This window comes from Tympanuchus pallidicinctus, unplaced genomic scaffold (assembly GCF_026119805.1).
Source record: "Tympanuchus pallidicinctus isolate F22 unplaced genomic scaffold, pur_lepc_1.0 scaffold7, whole genome shotgun sequence".
NCBI classification, from domain to species: domain Eukaryota; kingdom Metazoa; phylum Chordata; class Aves; order Galliformes; family Phasianidae; genus Tympanuchus; species Tympanuchus pallidicinctus.
In genome coordinates this window covers 17,358,928-17,377,374 of record NW_026294791.1, presented here as the reverse complement: position 1 = coordinate 17,377,374, position 18,447 = coordinate 17,358,928, and positions in this window count along the sequence as shown.

The following is an 18,447-nucleotide window of genomic DNA, read 5'->3' as shown; positions in this document are numbered from 1 at the left end:
AGGATTTGCTAGAGTATCTAGAAATGTCAAAACTCTTTAGCTTGCAGTGGGAGTTAGGCGGATTAACTTTTAGGTGCCTTTGAAAAGTGCAGTTTGTTCTATTCTTTTGAGAATTTTAAGTGGAAGCGTCATTGATTCTGTAGAATCCTTTTGACATGGCAGTTTCTAGATTTTTTTTTTTTTAAATCTATTAAGCCCTATATTGAAATAGTGCCTGTGAAGTAAAGAAAGCTTCGTTTTGCCTCTACTATGTATGGCACTGTTTACTATCTAGCCTTTTCCTGCTGCACTGTAAGAGAAGGAAATCCCTTTGTGCTGCAGTGTACTTAGTTTGAGCTACTTAGCAATATTTCTGCTCCTGATTGTCTTTGAAGAAACTAGAAAGAATACAGCAACAGGGCTTAATTTTCCTTTGATGTTGTTTTGAAACTTTCAGTTTAGGTAGACCAATATCTTTTGGAAGGAGGATAGAGAAGTTGAAAGAGCTGAATGCCTGTTTGGCATGTAGGCTGAAGGCTGGAGATAGATATATATATATAAATGTGTATTATCTATGGAAACCTGTGCGAGCCAGTGGGAAGTGAAAGCCTGTGACTCATCCCACATCCAAGAGGAGTTACTGTAGGATGGACGGCCTTTTGGGGGACAGAGAGTCTTTATGCTTTACTTGCTAACAAAAAAATTGCAACATGATAATTCATATTTTCCAGTGCCACCATTTTTTCTTAGTGGTGACATAAAGCAAAAGCTGGTTTCTAGAGCTATATTTGTAGCTTTCATGATGCTGCAGAAAAGGTAATATTTAACCTGCTTTGGAGTACAAACTGGATTTTGACTATCCTATCAGTTTGCTATGCTTCTTCAATGGTTATGTACTGTCATGATTCAGTCATACAAAACAAGTTTTCCTCACATTTTAGAAATACGTACTTAGAAGTAATTGTTAAATGAGGTCCCCACTGTTAGTTGGTTAGAGCCATGTTTCAGCACAAGGGAAATTTGTCAAGTTACAGAAAATGCTCATCTTGGGGGACAAAAAACACAACAATTTAATATGAAAATGCTATCAGGCACTAACTGTGAAAGCACCAATGGTTCTGCTGTAATAACTTATCTTTGTGTCTGCAAGCATTCTTCTAATAGAAAAAAATGATAATAGTGATTATGACATACTATGGCATTTCCACCATTATTTCATTACAGAACAATATTCAATGTTAGAAAAAAAATCTGTGCTTATATGCAAGCATGAGAATGTTTCTCTGATGTTCAAGTGTTCATTTAAGTGGCAGCTTTACAGTCCTCACCACCAATCATTCACAGAAACTAGCAAGATTTTATTAAAAAGTTTTAAAAACATTTGTGATCATTTATGCTTCTTTGTCCAAACAATTGAGTATTTAATTTATAGAACCCTGTAGCAATTACACTTTGAAACAACCAAATCACACAAAAGCAGAGCATCTTCTATAGTGTAATTAATATAATGAAATTCCTTTTGAGATTAGTTTGCCTTTTTTTTTTTTTTTTCAGGTAACATAACCCCACAATCTTTGTTAAAGTATTGTGACTACAGAATTACCCTGGTTATCCTTTTCTTGTTTCTGTCCAACCTGCCCATGGTGCTGTAATTCAATACCAGAAAGCAACAATATTTTTGTTTTATTTGATAGCCTGTACACATTTAAAATAATGCAGGAGCAGTACTCCAGTGCTCATAGATGATTCACTGCAGTGCTCCACAGTGTACTTGCAATTCTGTTCTCTTCATGTCAGCTGCAGCTGTTATAATGGCACATTGTGCATTTACAGCCTGAGATCACTTGGAAATAAAAACAAGATTTAGAATACTTCTAAGCAGTAAATAAGCAAAGAATGATGTTCTCCATGCTCTTTACTGCAGATGCTTTTTGTTTTACAGGTGGTTTCATAACACCTTGGGGCCTACCTAGCAGTTTAAAGGTAACAGTGTCCAATTAAACCATTCTGTTTCCCTCCACACACCACCTCCCTGAAACAGCCTGGTGGGTGAGGCACCAAACAGAGCATGTGGAGATTTTGTTTTTATTGACACAGCATCAATACATTTTCTGTGGCACTAAATTTGCTGCTAACTGAATAATATATTTTTCCTTTTCCGCTCTAGGGTAGAAAGTAAAATCACTTTTTAAGGGAGCTAGGAGTAGAAGGAGCCTTATGGGCAAGAAAGGAAACTATCCTTACTGAATCATCCACCTTGTTCCCTTTTTGGAGCTATTTCCAACAAATTACCGAGTATTTATTTTAATGGTTATTGCTGACAGTAGTGAGCACAGTGTGCGTTCATAACCACTTACAGTTCTCTGTACCCAAGGGTGTCACAACAGTCTTTCTCTCTTCTACAAGGTCTTGTGGGGCTTCTGATTGCTTGTTCTTCTGCTCTGGTGATTTTCCCCTGCCTCCCCTCTCCTCCTGTGGTTCAACAGCCACTCTACTGTGTGCCATGGCAAACAATTTGTCTAGAAAACTGAATTTCTATTAAAAAAAAAAAAAAAGGAAAATTATTGAGAGATACAAATAGCACATGGTAAGTCTCCATGCTTGGTGCAAAATCCCCACAGAAATCCTGCTTGCTAATTCTGTAAATTAACACTTCAAGTTGAGATAATGAAATAAGACTATATCAATTTGTCCTCTTCAGAACGTAGTACAGAGTAATTTCACAGAAAAGTCTGTATAAATTGAAGTGAATAACTCATATAATGAGATTAGCTTTTGTTTTTATATTTGGAATTCTCCCACATGTATCCATTTCTCAAGTAAGAATTTTGCAAACCAAATTTTTCCCAAGTAAGCCTGCATTCAGTTTAGAGTGGCAACAAATGACAGAGGCCATGGTGAAAATAAGCAAGGGAGAACTCTGAGGGAGTTGCAGTCATATGTACAAAGGATTTCTTCTGTGAGACAAGCTTAAAACTGATGACTTTTTAAATTAACTCCAGGCATCCATTACCATAAGATTTTTCTGCTGCTAAGAGCTTAGTATGATTTAAGAAAACCAATCAGTTGTATAGATGATGAAATTGTTCATGATTATTGTAGATGGAATTTCAAGCTTTTTGCAATATAATTAAACTATTAGGCTGAGGAACTAACCATGGCACTGAAGAAAGGGCTTCTATCGGATTTTATATTTTCTCTTACCCAAGCTTTTATGAAAATCCAGCACTGATACCTACCAGAGATAACAAACTGGATTGCATGGGTTGGTTTTAGTCTGCATTCTAAATCCTTTATCAGAATTTGGCTATGACTGAACAGAAATGTTCACAATTTGGTCTGCTGAGATTGGAAGTGAGCAAATCAATAGCATGGCATCATTTAATCTTTCTGCCTCACTAAACATGCATACACTTCTTACTGATAGATTTTTTGTTTGGATTGTTTTGTAGAAGTGGTTTTGGTTAGTAATAAAAGTACAGGCTGAATGGTCACTATAACAGGGCAGTATTGCAAGTTGGATAAAAGTGATTTATGTAGCTAGTATTAGTGTATTGTACATAAACAGGTAAAGAATATTGTTATAAGTCATAGCAGGGCATCATGTAAGGAGTGGACATTGGAGTCACTCCCATGGTATCTCATGTTCTCTGCATTTATAATGCATAATACAGTTGCTCTGCATTTAATTTATATTGACAAGTCAGGAAAGAGACTATAAAGAAGTTGGAGGTGAGTATTGTTTGATCTTCCTATATTATCACATTCAATATCAGTTGGGCCTACTAGTCTTCTGCATAGGTTGCAAGGCTCATCTTTTATTTCTGAGATGCTTAGCAATTGCTGGAAATCAGATCTAACATTAATGTGCTTTGCACTAGTCAGGATAAGATGTACAATGTTTCCACTTTAAGCCAGAGTGAGAAGTTTGGTATGGGGAGACAGACTGGATCAGTTTCTGTATTGGTGTGCAGTCTAACCAGGGGCTGTGATGGCACCTGGACCTGATGCTTTTCCAGTAACTCATAAACAAAAGTAATAAACTGCTGAATATCTGATCAATCCCAAATCTAGCTTTGTGTGGATTATAATTTTGATGTGGTTAATTATGTGCACAGTTGTAAACGTAAGGAATACTGTTTTGTTTTGTTTGTTTTTTTGGCAAAGATTCGTCAATGTGTAAAATTGTACAAAGCACCCTGGATTTTCATAAATGGGACTTCATTAATTCCTTACTGCATTTTAAAAAGCCTTCCTTACTTGTATTTCTCTTCGTAATTATCTTTACTAAAGGAAGAGTAGTGCGTTCAAAGGCAGTCATTTAATTTTGATAAGATCAGAACTGTAATATTTTTGTTTCCCTGTGATCTGATCTGTCTGTTTCTCTCAGGTTTCAGTGAAGCACACTCCTAAAAAGTGCCATAGGCTGCAGTCCTTGATGTTAAGATGCTGTTCTGATTAATAGTCAGGCAGCCAGCGAATTAGAGCTGCTGATCCCCAGATGCTGGCTGGAACTCCCACAACAGTGCAACAGCCAAAATGTAGTGAAGTGGCCAAAAGCAGTAAAAAGAGGTCCATGAAGTACTATGTCAATTACCTAGGTAAATAAAATAATAAATACATATAAAGTAACTTGCATAGACAACAGTAGCTGTAGCTTACCTGGCAATCAGTTTGTCAGCTATTTTTTCTATCATATAACAGTTTTAACAGTGATAACGATGTGAAAAAAAATCAGTAGTGTTCTGAACAAAACCTTATTTCAAATTTTAACCCTTAGCTACTTGACCTACTTGCTAGTTGCTGGGAAGTCCATCATGTACTTAATGAGAAAGTACTGTAAATTTGGAGGGGAGGAAAAAAGAAACTGCATGATACACATAAATAATGTAGTGGAAACTCTGATTTAAATTCAATGCTCAAGTTAGCCTGAAAGTCAGCCTTAACTGTAGAGTTGCAGCTGGCACCTCATAATATGAACACTTAAGTGGCCTGTTGTATTGATCCTCAGCGTCCACAAATGAAGCTATAAGCTTTCTTTAGAGCTTTGCTTCTGCTTCAATGCCCACCCGTGATTTAAACCAGCAGACTTCACAGTAGTTCTGTGTTTCCCTGGATGTGTGGAAATTCCCAGAGCAAACCTGCAAACATCCTGTGTATTTAGCTCTGCAGCTGTGCAAACAGCACAATGCATTTTCAATATTCTGGTTTAAACAAGCACATGGATAATTGAACTTCAAAGCAACAGCTCTGCTTACTCTTTTATGAGCATGCAAATTACTGGTGTGACTTCTCACTGGATTGGGAGCTTAATGGAACAATCAGTCTGATCGAAACCCACCTCGAGGCAGGAGTGCAGTCAGGGGGATTTCTGTGAGGCTAATCCTTGCTTTGCTCACTGGCAGGGTGCAAAATGAATGGCAGCCTGCAGTTAGCAAAGTTTTTATGTTTGAATCCCAGAACTCTGTATGGTTTCTTCCCTTCATAGCCTACATTACTTCTAGAGCAAGAGTCCTGATTCTAGCACTGTTTGCAGAGATCAAGCATAAGGATAGTAGGTTAGATGTGGAAAAAAATCCGTCTTCTCAAAGATTTGGTGTGGTTGGATGAAGTGTTCAGTTCAGCATCTTTCAGCAATTCTCTGCTCAAAGGTTGTTAAAATGTGAGACAGATTTGGCTCCTGTATTTGTATTTCCTGGTCTGTTTTTCTTTAAAATGAGCTTTAACTTGGTAAATACCCAGTACTTCCTCCTCTGAGTATTACTATTGTACAGCCAGTTTTTAAATGAAAGGCTGAAAAATACACTAGGTGTCTCAAAGCCAGCCAAAGTGACTTGCCATCTTCTTTTCTAGTTCACTGAAACAGATATGAATGTTTGACTTCCTGCTATTGGGAAGCTCAGCCCTAATTCTAATATAGAAACTCTAATATACAAAATTAAGTCCCAAGGGAGAGTAGAGGCAAAAGTGTGAGGGCACTGTGGAAGCTATCTCCACATAGACATCTAAATGAACTGAAATAACAGAAATTAAAAAAAAAAAAAAAAAAAAAAAAAAAAAAAAAGGAAGATAATATTGTGAATATTTGAAAATAAGTGCAAATTTCAACTTTGAGATGCAATTGGAATTTGCATGAAGCCACAAAAAAAAAAAAAAAAAAAAAAAAATTATGGCCTGTATTTCCAAGCAGCTGGTCATTTGAAATAAAAGATGATGTTATTTTCAGCAAATGCTGAAGATCCATGGGCTGAAACTTTGCAAGAAGCTGCCTTGCTGTCCTTTGGTCCTAAACATCACAGGGGATGTAGCCCACAGACACAGGGGTGCTCTCATATTGACCTTTGAATGTGACCTGAGAAAGTGAGGCAGAGCCCCGCTGGGACAGCACTGTGCAGTGTCAGCTGTGGGAGGCAGCCCAGGTCAGTGTCCCACTACCAGCATGCATGTCCCCCCATGAGAGAGAGCACGGAGCTATCAAATGATTCCCTCAGTGGAAAGTAAATGCTAAAAGCCAGTGCAGCCATGTGCAAGCATCCTGAAAGACATGGCCTGCTGGCACGTCTTTAAATCTGGCATTCAAAATTGCTCAGACAGATGGAACAAAAGTATGTAATAAAATGTGACATTTTATTTTATCATCCATGTTTGTTAAGTGAATTTTTCTGATTATCACCACTGTCAGGAGCACTGAATGTGAATTCAGATTCTGACAATTTGCAGTTTATAAAAACTAACTCCTGCGGTCAGACAAAAGAAAAGAATAATTAATTGCAGGATGCACATTCATGCGTGGAATCTGGCCACAGTGGGTGACAGCTCAGCCTAACAGAAAAAAATGATTTGAAAAAGTCACAGTTTCTGTAGTCAGTCATTTACAGACTACTGCTCAGTATTAATTACTTCATAGTCTTCCTTATCTATATATCTGTACTCAAGATATGATTAGAAGTTCATGTTTTCCACGCTGTCTTCCCAGTAGCTCCCACTTGTTCGGTGTGTAACTGAGCACCTTGCTTTCTGTCTTCCCCAAAGTCCAATCGTTGTGGTAGCAGAGCCTCTTCCTCACTGTTCTTTGCTTGCTGCTGCCCTGACCACACTCCCAGAGGCCAGGAGCCCCCCCTGGGCCGTGGCAGAACTGCAGGGGTTGAATTTCCCAGTTTTTATCCCAGAGAAACTAACCCAGAGATCCAGCACTTGCTGCACAGCACTGCAAACCAAAGGAGGAGGTGGAAAATTGGCATCTACACAGAGCGAGCCAGGACACTGGGAAAGATGGCCCCTCATGCCTCCTTTTCCAGTTTGGTTGGGGATTTTGACAGCAATTGTATCACTTAATATTCATTTAGTACTAAATTGGGAATATTAAGCAGTATATGATTGATCTTTTAATTAGCAATTAGATTAAAAGCAACCTCTTCATTGCAAGGGAGATGTCATTGGGAACTAACTTTGTATTTGGCAGTATTTGCAAACAGATTTACTGAATTTTATAGGTGACAATTTTCTGGGGCGTAGACCTGTATTTGCTGTGACTGCATGCTCCTCCTCCAAGCATGAATAGTTTACATCCCAGAGCCATACCAAAAACGTGTGCAGAGGTAAATACTAATTCCACAGTAGCAGCAAACTCAAGCCCCCCCGCCGGCCCTGAATGCTGGCCATATGAATAAGTGCACTAGTTACATCATTGGTACTCACATGAATGCCTGAAGAAATAATTATGATATTACTAAAATTTTTAGTCATCCTTTCCCGGTGGAAACAGTTTTCTCACTGAAGAAGTCAAATCAATGAAGGAAGCGCTGTCACCTGTTAAAAAGGTGCAGAAACAATCCCAAGTCTGGGGACAAAGGCGTTTCCCAGGGGAGGGGCCACATTCCCTTGAGTGTCTCAGTAACAGAGAGATTTATAGTCAGGGGCACTTGTTTGTTCGTGGCTGTTCCTCTGGTGAGAGAGAGGGTGACAGCAGACGGGGCTGCTTTCAGCCAAGGAGCATTGCACAGAACCTGCTGATCCTGCTGATTTCAACCTCCTGAAAGCTCAGCCCTCTGTATTCCTCATCCTCGTAAATGCCAGACCCTGGCTGCAAGTTATATCTGAACAATATGTGCCTGAATATTGCTGGAGATTCTCATTTGAATCTCCCTAGTCCAGCATTGATGCTGACTTTCTGCTGGTGCCAGCATCAGTGCCCACAAAGGGAACAACCGGCAGCGTTGGTGCTTTTAGCAGCAGCATTACCTCATTCAGGCTTCCTCACAGCTGGCTACGTAATCGTGCATACAGCATTTCACTTCAAGGAGCTTGTCACTTAGGCAACATGTGCTGTGGTGCTGGGGAGTGGAGGGAGCACGTGAACGAAGGCAGCAGAGGCAGCTCATTGGGTCACAGGACAGGCAGCAGGCTCCTTGGTAATGTTGTCACTGCTAAATGGGTTTCTTTTAGCCACTATCTCCCATGTCTTTCTAAGCAGTCTAAAAATATGCACTTACTGGGTGTGTATATTTTTCTCTATTTCTGACATTGTAAGTAAATATTTAAGAGCAGTTTCAGCACTGGATCACAAGAAGTGTTTCCACTGGGGAATGTGTTCTATTCACTGGTGGATGAAAGTGTTGAATCATTACCACTTGGGTTTTTGCAAGCACCTCTGAATGATACACAGGCCAAGAACTTTTTGCAAAAATTGTTCAGTAACATATTTCAAATAATGAATATTTCAAATAAATTATTAGGAGCCACACTTGATTAAGAAAAGAGGCAAAATAGTTGATGAATTTTTCATACAGCTTTACCGTTAATATAATAAATATTACATGGTACTGGAGGGAAATGAAAGATTTTGATATGAAGAAAGAAATTAACTATGAAGAGAAAGCACCTGAAAATTGGTGAAGGTGAGTATCCAGATTTGAGAGAGCTGAATAATAATGAAGCGATTTCCAGGCAAAAAAATATGACAAGTACAAATCACTTTGAGAGGCAAAATACTCATTCTCTTCAATTCTTTCTCAACAGAGAATATACGGACTTCCCAAACTTTCTTTGGTTCTATTTAAAAATGAAAGAAGACCCCTGAAGATAGCTGGGTGAGAACACACCTCAATCTGAATAAAGGGAATTATGAGAGCAGCAGAACAGATACACAAAATGGCTGTAACATTTAGGGGGGGGGGAGGGGAGAGGAGGAGGGAAGGGGAACATTTTGAATATCAAATTATGCTTTACTTTTAGTTTGCAAAGTGAATTTCAGCTTAATACTGAACTAGCATGATAGGGTAGTTTGTTTTTTGAAGACAGACTCCATAAGATTCCTGGTGTGCTCTGAGTAGGTTCATTCTGCAGCATTAGCAGCAGTGCCATTAAGCATGTCTGAGTGGTCAGGCAAATCTGCTCTGACATAATGCTTCAAGCAAAAATGGCATTAATTTCTCGTTGCTGTTTCACTCAGGTGCAGTGTGAACAGATTCTAACTAGTTTTATCAGCTGACTGTTCATTTTAACATTTACAAAATTAAATATTTATTTTTAATCTTGTTTTTATGGGAGAGAGGCAGTTAGCTTTTTTTCTTTCCAAATCCCTTCCTTGTTACCATCCTTTTTAATGGTGCATAGAAAGTGGAAGAGAGAAGAGAGGGAACAAGTTTTAAATAAAGGAACAAAACACATATTCCAGAGTTTAAAAAAAATAAATTCTAAAAGTGGAATGGAAAGGGAGATGCATTACATATTTTTCTCCATTGGGGCACACTCTGATAAATGCCATCCCTCAATTCAATTTCATAAAATAAGTTCCACTTAATGATGTCTATAAATAGTTCTCATGACCTCAAGAATAACACACTAAAAGGACATAAATGCTTTACATTCGTCATTTCTGCAAATGTCTCATTTACAAAATATGTCATGGGTGCACCAGTCTTCTCATTGGACATTTCCCAGCCTTGGCATATCAATCCATGTTTTGCACATCTGCTCCGAAAATGTAATTAGTTATGCCCATATGCTACAGAAGTACATGATAAAATACAGGAAAGGCTGAGAGGCCTGACAGACTTTCTCCTTCCTATGTGCATGTTGTTGAAGACTAAGAAAAGCATGAAGCTTTTTTTGCCCTCTGCCACAGGGCGAGGATGTCATTGTGTCATAGGCAACTTCAAGAGATTAGATGAACACACTTTGTAGTTAATTCTGTTAGTTCTGGTCATTTTGTTAAGGAGCTTATAACTGAAAAAAGATGGAAATATTTCCCACATAGATGTACCTTCTTGCCCTGTTCATTAGCATAGTTATGAACTTTGTAAAGCAATGAAAAAGATAGTTGGGATCCTCAAGTTTTGTGAAAGAGGAGATCCAGATGAGAATCTCTTGCTAATTTAAATGATCACCTCCTGTAGCAAATGCAGAAGCTCTGAGTGTGTTGGTCAGCTTTTTGACAGCTCTGCTCAGTCTTGCTAGCATGTGGCAAAGTAAACTAGTGACTAAACTAAAGCGAGCAATGTGCTGCCCACTAAAAGTTGGTTCAGTGACTGCTGTTTTCTTGTTTTTTCACTGAAATCCAAAACATTGTCGCACTGTTTACAACCCTAAATAATTTGTGGCCATTTGGCATTACAGAAACACCATTTTAATTTAATCTCTAACAGCACGTTTAGTTGTTGCATGAGTTGTTTAATGACTGTGCGCTTAAAAAAAAAAAAAAGGAAAAAAAAAAGGAAAAAATAAAGCCCTTTCAAATTATTACCATTCTTTTAGTTCAGTACGGAGTACAGAATCAAACTGTGGTACCTCCATCTTCATACTTTACTTTTAGGGTTAATTTGGAAAACTGAAAAGCTCTCCTGATTATAGAGATTTAGCTTTCTTTATAAGCTGGCTATTTTAAGATATCTGTTTACAAGATCACAATATGTAACATCATTCAAAAACAGTATGAATTGATTACATCCTTCTGGAGAACATGTAGCAGTAGAATAGGCATTTGTAGCTGCTGCACTGCCCTATAATTAACGCCTTATTGCTTCCCTTCTAAACACATGTTGCTACTGCTGGAAAACAGCTGAGATGCTTAAGATGAGACAATGGAAAATATTCCCCTCCCTAAATATACCCCTACTCTTTTTCTGAGAAATGGCATAACACTGCAGTCACTACCAGATAGAAGAATGAAGGCAAGATATGCATTGCATATTTTTGCTTCAGTTTATTTTTAATGAGCAGTTTTCCCCCAAATACTATTAATAACTTGAATATTGCTTAATAGGGAGATCATATTAGAACAGCTAAATAGAATCTTTGATGTTCCCCTTCATTTCAGTGGATTCTGGATCACAGCATAGTGACGGAATGCTCAATAATCTCATCAGGAATATTCATGTATGCCAGAATGAATGAACAAACCAAATTCTACCTTAGGGAACTCAGTTCTGCACTAAGCTAGTTTCAGATTTTTGGAAACTAAAAATAAAAAATATTTCCTTCATGCTCAGTTCTCCACAGAGATGAGGGAGCTAAACATCACCTGCTGGCTTTATGGAAACGTGGTGGTCCCATATGATGCTCGGCTGGCCATTTTATGAAATGTTACTTGTGATCCCACATGCATGCTATAAACTAGCTGACCCACAAGCAATGAATTAAAACAATATAACATCTGGATCTGTGTTATTAGGGTATTCCCAAGGAAAATCTTCACAACCTTGCAATATTATTGTAATAAATACTCTCGAAAAGTAAAAAGCAGATATAATATTGTTTTCCATAAAGGTCAGCTGTAAAACAAATGATTCTAATTCTATAAATAGCAATAATGTTCATCAGCTTTGTCAAACTGCAGATGACTTTCTTAGCAGAGAAGCCAAAATTCCCATAGCAGCCCTTGAAACTTCAGGTGTAACATGCATTCGGTATATGTAGCAACCTGTATAAATGGGGAACAAGAACATTTTGAGTTAAGGGTTAAAACACAACCTAAAGGTAATGGAAATCATTAAAGCAAATACCCATTAATTATATAGGAGGTATATTTCTCCTTTCATACTATTTTTTCTCTTCTGTATTCTGAAATTTATACATAGACTGCAATGCAAGTAACAGATGACAGTTATCTTTGTGCCTCTACTGTGGTATCCATGGAGCAATGCCACCAAGAGCTCTTTTGCCCTCCAGCTCCCTCTAGCCCATGGTAGAGGTGCTGCTAGGTAGGGTGCCCTGACCTAGCACACACTGCTCTCCATGCCACTGCCAGCTCCTCTCATAATGGGCCCTATCCCCTCTCCTAGCACAGCTGCCAAAGCCCTGATTGAACCTGGGAGAGGTGCTAGGCCTGAGCAGGAGGCAGTGTGTGACCTGTAGAAAGTGACTTTGCTCCCTAAAGGCTTGTTAAAAGGAGAGGAAAAATGAAATCAGGGATTTTCTCATATTGGTGCCTCTGCATTTTAGCCAGTTAGGGCACGGTCCTTTTTGTTAACAAGAGTTAGATAAGACTTGCTGGTTTGACCCAGAATATTAGATATTCTGCATAGGGCTGATGCTTTTCTGTATCGAGAGTCTGCTTTGATAGTAACTTGAGAATGGAGAAAATGCAGGTATAAAAAAAAGTTGGGCTCACTCTTCAGCAGAAATCTATTTCTTCATCAGCTGTATCAATACGTGACTGAACGAGGCACAATTGTATTTGTGTAATAATTCTACATTCTCCTAACAGTTGTGTGCTGTCTAAAAATGCGTGCCTCCAACAAGGGCATGATCATCATCACAGAATGTAAACTGGCTGCTCTTCCTGTTCTTGCATCTTCCCTATTGTAATTCTTCATTATTTTTCTTCCACACAATGAGATGGTAACAAAATATGTGCAACCACAGGAATGAAATGATGTGCTCAAAGGCACCCGTAAATATTGAACAACTTACTTCTCTACGTTAAGCTGTCACAATTAATTTGCACATAAAATAGGTACTGTCCTATTAGTGAATTAGCACAGAGTCTCCAAACAGCCTCAGCTATTTTCTCTTGAACCCAATTTAAAATGGATTAAATCTTTTTCTACCCTTGCTTTAGATTCCTTTTTGTCAGCCAGGTTTTTCTATTTATTGCAAAAGATACTGCTAGTGGACCAAAGCAGACAAGGCACTAGATTCCCTTAATGGTTCTTAAAGAATTACTCTCCATTTTTGCTTTATTTTATGGAATTACCGGCTGAGTTTTAGGTTCAAAGACTCTTTTGCTTGTATTAGAAACTTTGCACTTTTGTGTGAGATACTGCTGAAGACAACTGAATGAACTGAACTATCAAGTGGTAAAAAAAGAGATAAAAAAGCATTAGTATCTTGAAACCTCAAACTGCTCATCTAGGCAGTATGCAGTGTTCTGTGCTAAGTACAAGCTTTGTGGAGTCCCAGCAAATCTTTTGGGTTCCTGGGCAAGAGACGCAGGTGATCAGGATGTCTGCTTCTGGCTTATAACTGAACAGCCAAACACAGCGTGCTGAGTCTGTGAACAGCTCTGTGCATGAAAGCAAGAAACTCTGTGATAGCTGTACATATACAGAGCTTCTCATTCCGCTCTCATTTTAGAGACAAGGTTTTCAACACCTAGTGAAATCACTTGATTTAAATGAACGCAATTCCAGACAATGTATAATAATAAGTCTTATTTCTTTTCAGTTGCAAAAGAGCCTTATGAGATGATTTACTTTACATTAATTTTAAGGATGAAATAATATCCTGCTATAAAATTTTGCAAGCATTTATTCTTCTTGTCAACTCAAAAGGCAGTTCAGTTGCCCTTTAAGTTGATTTATTACTTGAGAACCAGTGAATCCTCCCCACCACGTGGTATCAATGTTGCCATGATTAAAACGAAGGAACCAATTCATCTTGGTTTGGATCTGACAGCTAATGGCTTACTTGCAACTCTTGATTATTAATACAGACATAATAATGCTCAATTCTTAACTAACCCTGTAAACAATACAATTATTGGAGGAAATAGTCCTGCTAAAAGCCACTGTTGTGTCACAGTCTAAATCAAAAATGTCAGAAGTCAAAGTATGTATTGTCACCTGTAGGAAAATTGACATCATTCTTTTCATTATTACACCTGTTACATTTTAAACAAAGACATTCTTTTGGAGTTCTGCATTTCTTTAGCCTTGCATCTTTACCTAAACCAGGATGCAGCTTCACTTCCCAGGTCTCCAAAAACTCTCAAGTGCCCCAGAAGTCTGTGGCTGTCCCCTTGAGGTGCAGGTGAGTGGTCATCCCTGATTTCCTGAGAGTCTCAGGCTCTGTTGGGCAGCATTTTAATGAAGCACTCCATGTTCAGCAAATGCTGCTGTGGGACAGGGCCCTTCCTCGCATCTCAGTAGGCTGAGATGTTGTGTTGAGGGACATGGTTTAGTAGGAGCTATTGGGAATAGGTGAATGGTTGGACTGGGTGATCTTTTAGGTCTTTTCCAACCTTGGTGATTCTATGATTCTATGATTCTATGATTCAGTGCTGGCAGGGCTGGAGACAGGCACCAGAAAGCCCCTCAATGAGTTGTGATGGTCTCAGTGGGAGCCTGAAAGCTGGGCAGTGCTTTAAGTATGCTTTGCTGTCCAGGTGCTTTCCACTGAGACTGTACAATTTGATCCTTTTGTCACCAGTCAGTCCTACCAGTTACCAGGTAGGTGCTCTTCCATTTGTCAGAACGGGTTTACTTGGCCATTTTCTTTTTCTTTGAGTAATCTTAATAACATGACAGAGGGTCCTCTTATATACACTTCTGCCCTCATCTATTCTTCATTAAGCTACAGGGGATTGCTGTGCAATGCAGGAGGCAGTGCTGATAAATAATATTATAGTGCGAGTTGGGCATTTGAAAGAAATCTCCTTCATATTCCTCCTAGCCTGCAAAGCTGCTGGAAGGTTGGTTTCATGAGTGATTTGTGCCAGCATTATCTTATTTTAGTGTCTGTCAGTGAAATACTGCCCATAGCAATCAGGCATGTGAAAGAATTTCCACATATAAAGCCTGAATATTTTGAAAAGTTCCTACTTCTACAGCCTGAGAGCAGCAGGGGTCTGCAGCTCAGTTGTTGAGCCCACATTCATTTCCTCTTTCTCTGGGCGGGCAACTCTCCACAGATCACTTCAGGCTTGTCATCCCTAACAAGGACAGTGTCTGCACCAGGCAGCCTCTCAGTGCTCGCAGTCACTGATGCCTCACAGCAGAGTCTGCTGTACCTCTCTTAGTGGCAGTGTGTGCTGGTTACAGCTCATCTGCTCTGTCGCTGAGAAGAGTTTTGGTCATTTCTTTGCATGTGTTTTCAGTCCAGCAGAAAAGACAAGTGCATTGTTTACAGGCTGTAGCTATGAAGCACTAACACAGAAAGAGGCAATGACCTTTTCTTGTCTCTTGGAATTTTTCCCTCTTTATGGTCAAGCCACAGACCACAGATGCTAAATGTGGCAGCCCTGACGGCCATGCAATCACAGTGCTGCCTGAGGAAGCTGGTTACCCAAGCTATGGCTTACCAGTAGCTAAGGTTTGCACACAAGTTCTAAGAAAAAGGCAGCTTAAAAAAAAGTCTTTTAAATAATATTTTGATCTGTGCTTTCCAAGTGTCTGTACATAAGTTGAGAGTGCTGTCACAAGTGCTTCAAAAGCACCTGACCAGTATCTTATGGCAGTGAGATGGGAGGCAATGCTCTGTCCCTGGCACTGGGCAGACGAGGCGTCACTGCAAAAGCTGGAACTGCTGGGCCCAGCGAGAGGCTCTGGGCTGCACAGCTGGCAGTCACCCCCCTGTCAGTCGCTCTGTGTGTGCCAGAGCTCACTGCTCATGGCAAACACTTCTAACAGGTCTTGAAATAGGGTGGAAGGTCCTTAGGAACCGTTCTCTGCAGTTGCCAGAGGAAGCCTATAAGCTATGGTGGTTATATATTCTCTAGATGGTGATTACCTAGCTAGGAAACTGCAGATACACTCTGAATTTTCTTTTTTATGATAAAACAATGACATTGTTTTTAAAAAGAGATCTCATGTGAGTTTGAGAATAAGCCACACTGAGATGGATGGGGAACTTTCTAGCACTCACAGCTGTTGTTTGGAGCTCTCCACAGACAGAGACACTGACATTGCATTGTTTATGCACACTGCTTTTTTTAGACACTTAGAATCACTTCTTCACTGTTTAATTAATTTCAGAGGGAAAATCTGCAGAAGGAAATTGAATTGTCCAGAACGAAGCTCTTGGCTGTATGTAAGAAAGTTGAATTCTTAGTCACTTTTGGCACTTCAGAAATCATCTTAAATAGTTGGGCTCTAACAGTCTGCACACAGCTACCTGAAAACAGCAGAAAGAATATCCAAACTATAAGCAGATTGACTTTGAGCAATAAAATAGTTCAAACACTTTCCAAGCATTAGCCTAAAGAAGCTGAAACTCCATAACAGAAAAATCTTTGGAAATAGGGCTAAAGACACAATCCGTTTTCTAAAACGGTAAGTGTTGGAAGTATTGGCACAACTCAGAAAGAACAATGTTTGATTGTACTTAATAAGAGGCCCCATTTTTCCTTGATACTGCTACTAGAAAATCAGAAGAATAACAACTCGACTCAAACCTCTACATGACTACTAAGGTTTAGTAGTCTAACTAGCTAAAGAAGAAAGTAAATGAAAAATAAATCCTCGACATAATGAATTGTAGCCCACTGTTTTCAGGAAGGATGTGAAATATCTGCTGCTGCTTTGATCTCCAAGTGCCTCAGAGAGCAGCTCTCTGCTTGGGCAGAACATGCTGGTAAAAATCAATGCAAAGCACATTGTGGTATTCATATCCCAACCAACCAGGCATTGCCCTTTCTCAGAGGAGCTTAAATTACATGCATACTACTTAATTTTTGGTTGAGCTTAAACAATTGAGTCCTTCTAGGTAAGCTTAGAGGCTCCTTCCTGAATGTTCTTTTCTCTGGCACTCAGAGTGTTACTGCTGCCTGTCCTGTTGGATTCCTGTTTATAGGACTGTACACTACTGAGAGATTAGGAGCTAAAAAAAGCAAGCAAAATTCAGAATTAATAAATGCAAATTAATGCACACTGGGGAAAAGCCAATTCTCCTATATATACACACTGATGGAAATTAAATTATTTAGTAACCTTCAGAGTAGCTCTTAGTGTTATGAAATGGCAGCTCAGCATTCAGTGGTACTTTAAACAGGAAACAGGAAAGAATGTGAAGTATAATTGTGGCAATGTGTTCATGTCTGGTGTGCCTGCATTTTGATGACTGGTTGCAGCAGAACTAGAAACTACAGAGAAAACCAGCATCTATGAGCATGGATGTGAAATGGCTTTTGTATGAGACGGTATCAGGCTAAGGCAGTTCCTCTGGGAAAGAGGCAGTACTTGGAAGTCATGCTAGAGGTCGGTGGCATGGGGAAGTCAAACAGGAAACAACTGTCAGCTCTTCTCTGTTTAAGATGCAGAGGCCATGATTTGAAATTACTGTAGCTGGTTTAAGAAATCACACAATAACTTGATTTTTCCTGCAAATTGAAATCCATTGATATCCAGCATGGTAAACTGTAAAAGTTTAGATGCAGTAAAAATAAAAAAGGATTATGGGTTTTAAGCACATTGATAGAAGCTGTGACGTAAAAGAAAAAGAGCAGCATGGATATTGCGGGGAAAGAGCACACATCACTGCATTGACCATCTCTGCCCTACGAGCACTGACCTGAGCACCTGGTCCTGGTTTGCATGATGAGCTCCTTATGTTTCCCAGGCTAGGAGAAACCATGCTTCCTGTAGTATTTCACAAGCATCTTAACTGCTACTTTATAGCTCAGAAAATTGAGTCAAACTTTCATTAAAGCTTCAGGGGCGGCATGAGAGCAATCTTCTTGCTCTGCCTAGGTCACGCTCATCATTTGTTTCTTACAACATTCAGCCTGGGCACAGTCACAGCCAGCCAAGTGCAGCTGAGAGCTCAGGAGCTGTAGACGTTTGCTGAATGACCCAAGCAGGATCACAGATTCTCACCAGAAGATGGTGAGGGCTGACGCTGGTTCCCAAAGCCAGAGCCGTAGTGAGGCGGGGTCCGATTTCTGTGCTTCATTCTCCCCAGGTTCAGACTTAGGTTTGCTCCCATTGTGACTGCCAAGGAAAAAGAACAACTGCAGCAGTTCTCAGTGTGCCAGACCTTTGGTGGTATCATTCAGAATCTTTCAATGCATTGCTGCAGCAGCAAATCGTTTTAGCAAAAAACTCTTTTCCTTTCTTTTCCCTTTCACTTCCATACCAGCTCTCTGAAAAGGGAAGTTAAGCACAGTGGGAAGGTCAGCTGTGGGAGTAAAAGGCTATTCATTGGCCTCAATGCTGCCAGCTCTTGCATTGGCAGAATGAGTGCTTTGACTAACGTGATGTCTCTGCATATACAGTCTGCATGAACTGTCAATCTTTTATCTTTTAAAAAAGA